The sequence below is a fragment of the Lissotriton vulgaris genome, chromosome 3_1 (assembly GCF_964263255.1).
Source record: "Lissotriton vulgaris chromosome 3_1, aLisVul1.2, whole genome shotgun sequence".
NCBI classification, from domain to species: domain Eukaryota; kingdom Metazoa; phylum Chordata; class Amphibia; order Caudata; family Salamandridae; genus Lissotriton; species Lissotriton vulgaris.
Window position 1 is genome coordinate 1,610,521,498 of NC_141689.1, and position 8,398 is coordinate 1,610,529,895.

The following is an 8,398-nucleotide window of genomic DNA, read 5'->3' on the forward strand; positions in this document are numbered from 1 at the left end:
CACCCCAAAGCTTCTCATCTTCGCAAGGGCCTCCAGTATTCGGATCAGGTTCCATTGACAGACGAGGTTCACACAGAAATGACATGGTGGCTCACCCATATGGAGGCTTGGAATGGGAGAGCCATTTTCGGTTCCGAACCACACTTGGTAATCGAGTCCGATGCCAGCAAGTCGGGCTGGGGAGCTTGCTGCGGGGCCTCCTTTACCGGAGGAAAGTGGTCCCAGATGAAGAGCGGCTTCACATCAACTGCTTAGAGTGGATGGCGGGGTCCTTTGCGGTACAATGCTGTTCCAAGGACAGAGCATCTTGCAGTGTGCTCCTAAAGATGGACAATGTATCGGCCGTCCGGTATATCAATCATTTAGGGGGCACGAAATCCAAACCGTTGGCGGACCTAGCCAAAGATTTTTGGACCGTTTGTCGGTCCCACAACATTTCTGTGATGGCGGAATACCTTCTGGGGGAGTCCAATGTCATGGCGGATTGGTGCTCCAGGAGCTGGTCGGACATGAGCCTTTGGCAGCTACATCCTCCGACGTTTCAGCGCCTTCACGACAGCTGGGGTCCCTTTTCAGTGGACCTCTTTGCGTCCCCATTAGATCACCAGCTTTGCGCTTCTGCAGCTGGAAGCCGGATCCCCTAACGGCAGCAACGGATGCTTTCCTACAGGATTAGTCCAAATAGGAGGGGTATGCCTTTCCCCCGTTTGCCATGATACTGCGGCTGACGACCCAGGTCAGACGACAAAAAGCGAGGCTGGTATTAATCACTCCTTGTTGGAGGTCTCAAGTGTGGTTTCCAGTTCTTCTGGAACTTTCTTGGGATTCTCCAATCCTTTTACCCCGATCCTTTTCTCCTGAAAGATCCGCAGGGCAATCCCCATCAGTCCAACAAGGTCGGATTCCCCCAATTGGCGTGGCGGATTTCGGGCATCATTGGAGAATCTCGGGCTTATCAGCAGAAGTTCAAACGTTGTTGGGAGCAGCCTGGGCAGACAGTACTAGTAAGCGCTACAAATCAGCATGGACCAGGTGGGTCCGTTGGTGTGTTAGAGGGGGTCATAATCCCTTGGAGTGCGGAGTGGTGACCAACATGAATTTCCTAGCCTCGCCGGCTACGCAAGGTTTGGCATACCGCACGGTCAACTCTTACAGATCAGCGATTTCAGCGGGACACCTTCCGGTGGAAGGAAACCCGGTGGTAGAGCACCCTCTGATATGTAAACTGTTACGCGGTATCCGCCTTTCACTCCCTCCGGAACCAAGGTACTCGGCCTTGTGGGATGTGACTAAGGTTCTCCGCTTGTTTCAGTCATGGCAACCTAATAAATATCTCTCCCGCAAGGAGCTTTCGCTAAGTTGGCCATGCTTCTCTGTTTGGTGTCTTGCCGTTGTGTGTCAGACGTTAGAGCATTAGACATCACTAGTCGCGTCTTTACCCCAGAGGGAGTTACGTTTCATGTAACGCATAGGACTAAGTCTGATTCCAGGATTGTATCCTACCCAGCATTTGACAAGGTCCCTAAATTGTGCGTTGTGTGATGCCTCAAAGAATATGAGAGCATGACAGAAGAACCTCGCCCACCGGGCGAATGCCAGCTTCTTATCTCCTTAAGGAAACCTTTCAAAGCTGTTTCCCCACCAACAAATGCTCGTTGGGTCAGATGGATGATGCAAGAGGCGGGCATTATTGTCTCGCAGTTTGGAGCACATTCAGTAGTCTTTATGTTGGGCGCTAGACTGGGGGACATTCTCAATGCTGCAGATTGGTCTTCGGACTCAATGTTTAAAAGGTTTTATTTTAAACCAGTCATAAGTATGGCGTCTTTGGTGGTAGATAAGCTTTGAACAAGCATAATCCTTGCCTCCGGTCCTGACATAGAATGAAAAATTTCCTAGTAACCATGGTGGAAAGTTTAAATTCTATTAAGGACGCGGAGGCGAGGATTATTCCCACTCACGGCTCAGAGAGAGACCTGAACCCACCCGTTTTGCAGGTGGGCGCTTCTATTTGTTTTGGTTATGGTGCGTTTTCGACGTATGGGATAAGTATAATTCTTTAACTTCTCTATGTTGATCTTCATCCAATGTTAGATATGTGCGGTATACTTGAAATGCTTCGCATGATCTGAAGAATGGGGTCTTTGGCGTCTTTTGGATTTTCCTAGTGCCTGATGGTTCCAAAATGGATTCGTTTTCTCTGGTATCCGGCTGGTCGCAGTCAAGAAAGAGGAAGACTGTAGGCAGCAGCACACTCTCATGGACCAGGAGCACTCTGACTGGACGGCTGAGAGACTCTTGGGAACTACTGCAATGTTGGGACTTGTAGTTTTTGGTGAAAAGTTGAAGTGCTGAGGTATTGAAATAAAGAAAGATTAAGCATAATCCTCACCTCCGCGTCCTTAATAGAATTGAAACTTTCCGTCATGGTTACTAGGAGATTTTTCATTATTAACCCTACAAAAATGGTAAGTCCAACTAAGGAAAGTGGGTGCATAATTAAAAAAGACGTGGAGGGGCACTAGTTCAGATGGGTGGGTGGAATGGGTAGCCTCTGTACATTGTAAAGTTTGTAAGCACGGGATCCACACTATATTGACACCCTCCAACACTTACTCCAGAGGCAAATAGACTGGTATTGCACATTCAGAGGCACAAAGCAGGAAAAAGCAGCTACACTACAGGTTTCACAAGCGGCTGGCTTCGAAGGTAATTTAACACTAAAGTATAATGTGTGATGTAAAGCGCTCTGACACCCTGTATTGGGATGAGTAGTGCTATAAAAGTAATACAACAAAAAAGTGGTATTTACAATGTTATTTGTGTAAATACTGGGACTTACCAACACATCTAACATTCCTATAGTGCAGGCATATCTTTTGTATCCAGGGACTCGACAATGTCAAAAGCATGCCTCTCAAATATCTGTGAAGTGATTAGCTTTGTGCATTTGTTTTCCCCCGTCCCTCTCCTCCCCCTCATAGCACCAAGTCAGGAAAATTTAACATTGACCTTCATATTGACTCAGCTGAAATCCGATAAGCCCTCTATCTGCCTGCACTCTGACAGACCTGTTTTCTCCTCAAAGACCACAACAAAGTTAAAGCTATTAATTGTCATTTTTCCGTTTATATTTGTAAATGCTGACAAAGGAAAAATATTTCTGCGTCTGTATTTATATGTAAAAATCCATTTAAACGAAAAACCAGGAGCCTTATGTATGATATACATGTCCCGCAAAAGTACAAGATTAAAACACTTTCTCAGAAATAAAGCACAGCAGCGTGTCTTGCCCATCAGTAGCTTTGGCAGGTTACACCAGTACAGAACACCATGCCAATCAAAAGAGGCCAACACTCCGTGATACCTGCATGATGTGAAGTGGTGGGGAAGTTTCTATCCACAAATCCTTTGCTTGTGAAACGTGGGGACTTTCGGGACTAATGCAATGTACAATGTACTGGAAACAGTTTCTGCTATTGTAATAATTTTCCCATCAGGTGCAGGCGAGCCTAGCAACCTACAACAAGCATTTACAATGCAATCGGTCTCGCCTTTGGAACCTTATAAGTATTAAGGAATGCAGCATATCGCACATTAGTCCAATGTTTATTTCTGTGGCTATAAATGTATCACTGTGTGGCGCTCTGTCAAATAATCAGATGCATCCCCCTCTAAAATTCTATACCAAGGGGCAGCTAATATAAAGTCAAATTGTTCACCCCTGGGGGGAGTAAATAAAGTGTGAAGGAGCTGTTGCCTTCTTTGAGAAGCTTGGGGCAGGCTCAGCCTCCTGCTTTGTGCTTCTAACACCCACCTGTAGATCTGTTCAACCGAGAGGGAGCGAAGCGGACCACCCGAGTAGAGTGTAACACAGACCTGGATCTCACAAGTCACAGGAGATGGCCTTGCTGCAGCACAATGCTCCCCAGTGACAGAAACAAGCCTGAGCCCGTTTGTGAGTCTGTGGAGAATATTGAATAAATCCCTCTTTATTTTCAGATAAATATCATCATAATGCCTTATACCACACATTCAATGTTTGAGGGCCAAGGAACCATAATTATTATAAGAGGATTTCCCTTTCATACTCGAATTTGAATGTCACAAGGACCAGTGATTGGAACAGCGGCAAGTCCCAACACCACATGGGTGAAAACAAAACTCATTGCCGCCTTATGTCTTCCCTAAACTAGAAATTATACGAGTTCCTCAGTAAACAGACCAACCAGTCAGTCAGTTCATGATTATGCAATTTACAGGTAGTCAGTGAAAATGCCAATAATTTAATTTAAAAAATAGTGAGTGAATGGAAGGCTGAGTGAGGGTTGATGCATGCAAGGTGATGGATAGATGGGATAATGAGTGGGTGAGTTAGTCAGTCACTTAGGGGCATATTATCAAGACAGGCGATACAAATATCGCTGTTTTAGCGTCAGAAAACTGCCGCTAAAATGGCGATAATGGGCTTGATAATATGCTCTATGGAATTCCAATTGAAGCCCATGTTAGATGTCCTTCACATTTAACATGGGCTTCAATTGGAATTCCATAGAGCATATTATCAAGCCCATTATCGCCGTTTTAGCGGCAGTCTGCCGCTAAAACGGCGATAATTTTATTGCCTGTCTTGATAATATGCCCCTGAGTATCTAGCTCAAGAAGGTATGGAAGTGCACAGGCCTCTAGCTAGATAGGTGGATGAATAATGAGTGAGTGAATGGACGCATGTCGACCACAGAGTTGATGGAGGCACAAGGAATAAATAGATGAATAAGTGAGCACATGGATGAATATGCACATTTGTGAAGAGTTTGGTGGATGGATGGTCGAAGTATGAGAGGCTGGATGGGTGCGTGCATCTGATTACTCCAGCTTGCAGTCATTTCAAGACATAACCTTTCCAGATGGTGAAGCGGTCCACAGGGGCAACGAGGCGAAGTGATGGGGTTGGCCCTGGACAAACTGCAGCCGCGATCTGTTTGGTCGCTCTGGCTAAAGAGCTTATTCTCAAGAATACATTGGTCATTCTGTTCAAAGACTCAGCACTTTGCAGAGAGAGTTTAATCTCTATATTAACGATCTGGATACTGCATAAAGAGCCACAGGGGTAGAATACCCATGTGTAGGGCGGCATGGCATCCCCATCTTGCTTTACGCGTACGACACCGTCCTTATATCTAGGACTGCACTAGGGCTGCAATCTCTATTTAAGGCATTCTCAAAATTTATGACAAACCGGGACTTAGCAATAAATCATTCTAAATCTTATATAATGCAAGTGGGGCAATTTAGTGTTGGAATTCCTTGCACCAATGTTTTTTCCTATTTAGCGTTTCTCTTTGATGATCATTTAAAATAGGGTCCATTAATCTTGAGGAAAAGGAGGGACCTGGCCCGGGTGAATTCGGTCATTTTTTATTTTGCCTCAAAAATAGGGAAGAAACCATTTGGATCCATGTTGCAAGTTTATCAAGCCAGAAGCATGGCCATAGCTAGCTATGGAAGTGAAATTTGGGGACACATTGCTGCAGATTCCCTCCAGGTGGCCTAGAATGACTTTTTGAAGTGCTTGTTGTTTGTTCCCCGCGGAATATCTAACCTAGCGGCCCATGAGGAATTGGGGGTTCCCTATCAAAGGGCATCATTAGGGTGGCGGGTGGACAATGACCGCCCGCCATCCTGATGAAAAAGGGACCGTCCACCATATGTGCGGCGGTCCCAGGGTGGAGATTAGGATCCACCCACCACAATGGCGGGAGCATCCCGCATTATTAACATTGCGGTGGGCGATGCATTCAGCAGCACCCGCCACAATGGAAAAAACGCATGTTGTGCATTTGCATGCACAAAGTGGCAGGCACCGCACGTGTGTGCCGCATTGTGCATGCAAATGCAGGGGGGTAGCATAGGTACCCCTCATGTGCACCCCCCAACTACCTGGGGTCCCGCTACGGGCTCCCATAGACAAAGACTGTATGCCTTTCCGTGGCGGCAACGCTGTAACAGAAAGGCTGTTTCCCGCTGCCATGATAATATGGATGGTGTTGTTTAGCAGACACCGCCACCATATCAGGCCCCTTTTCCACCCGGTCACCTGTGTGCCCAGCGGAAAAATGGCAGTCTTTCTGTCCGCCGGGGTCACTCCACCATATTAATATGGTGGGGGGATATGGCATGCGGGCGGAGGAGAATGTCAGGCAGATTGCCATGCGGGCGGTGGCGATCCACCCGACATTCTAATAGACCTCTAAGGGATGTCCTGGGTCTGCGCCCTCTTGTGTTTTGGTTGAAGTGCCGGCTGAATAAGGAGTTAACTCTTAACCAGTGAGAGTGTCTGTCCCTTGATAATGCATCCCGAATTCCTTGGCTTAATTACATTAAAAGTAGGCTTGAAGGGGTAGGGTGTTTTGATTTATTTTTTAAGCCAGAATCCATTGTTAAGAAGGATGTGGAATTAATTAGGGTAGCCTTCTTAACCTCAAGGAAATTGGACATGTAGGAGCAGGAGATGTTGAAACCTAGTGTTCGTACGTTTTTAATGCTCAAAACAACCCCGGCAACGGAACCTTACCTTGTGGGTTTTTTATCAATACATGAGAGGTTTTCATTAACCAAATTTCGAATGAACCTTTTTCATCTCCTGTTAGCTAGGCCTAAGGGATGCAGTAGAGGTCAAGTGCTAGCTCCCTGTGGCTGCGACTGACAGTCTCTACAGGTTCTGCTGCATTTTATGTTTTTATGTAAGTTTTATGAAACCCCTCGAAGGCATTTCTTGTCTTCCATTTTAAAAAGAATGAATTTTATTCAAGCCCGTCCTGCCCTTATGTATCTTCAACTGTTAAAAGAGGATTGCATTATTTTTATAGTGGGGTTTTTAAAATCTACCTTGAAATCCAGGGCCTGTATGAATGTTTAGACTGTGGATGATCTATGCAGGATCTATTTGTTTTGAAGGCTTAGCTTGCGCCATAAAGTAAATATGATAGGAAGATATGTTCTCCTGGCACATTGCACTTTATGGTCACTGATTAATTTGGGAGGCTGGGTATTGGGTTCTATTTATAAATTGTGCATGGGGTTTTACTTTTTAAATCATGTTTTAACGTGGTACTGCTTTTAGGTACATGTAATCTTTGTAACTTTTATGGTTCTCCGTAGTGAACCGAATAAAGTTTATTTGATTGATTGATTGATGTAAAGTTGGATGACAACCTGCACCATCAAAGGGAGCCCAGCCCAAAGCCACACATGAAGAACAACAGATGCCATGGAGCCACTGTCCATGCATCCTGGAGCCCCGAAAGGGCAAAAACACCCACCGCCACCACCCCCAGGACCGCCAACCCCCTGAACACCTCCCAGACCACTACAGAGACGGCGCAGGCAAAGGCAGCAGACCTTCAGGAAACGCACCAGTCTCACAGACCTAACACCAGACAATGTCAAGGCCCACTACAGGCTCAAAAGGACATCCTGACCATCATTGCTCACAGGTTGATGGTACCAACACAGCCGACAACCACAAAACTGCTGGCTGTGCTGCACCTGTTGGCCTCTGGTACCTCCCAACCAACAACCTCCATAGTCGTAGGAGTCCCACAGCCAGCCCCACACCTGTCCTGGATGCCATCATCAGCTTGGTACCCCAGTACCTATACATCCCCCACAATGTGTAGGAACAGCTGGAGACCAAGCAAGGACTTTACACCATAGCTGGATTCACGCACGTGTTGGGGGCAATCAACAGCACACATATCCTGCTTGTGCCCCCTGCCGACACTGCACACAATTACCGCAACAGAAAGCACACACATTCCATCAACATGCAGGCAATAGTGGACCACCGGGGACTCTTCACCAATGTCGTCGCCAACTACCCAGGCAGTTTGTATGATTCCTTCATCCTTCGACAGTCCATCATCAACCAGCGCTTCCAGGATGGCACCTATGCTAATGCACTGCTCGTTGGTAAGTACCAAATTAACACACCACACACCTCAACTCCACAATCAAGCAAATCACAACTCTGGCAATGCACACGCTACAAAATCACATACAACATGCCAAACAACATGCCCACTCACCAGACATGACAGCACAACTTACCGTGGCAACCTATGTTAGCCATGTACATGAGCCATCAACGGCATGGCACCTCAGCCACACAATAGTGGAATGTGGGGAGAGGTGAGAACCAGGCATGTGCGAAGGAGGCAAGTGACCCATGGATGAGATTGTACAAAATGCCAAGTGTGGCGGAGATGTGCTGGACAGACTGCAGTATGCAGACCACAGACATTTCCATGTCTACATGCACTGCTGGTGTTTGGAGTGCAGTGGACAGTGTATGCAACCATATCAACACAGGCAGCGGGTGAAACCTTGCACATGTAGC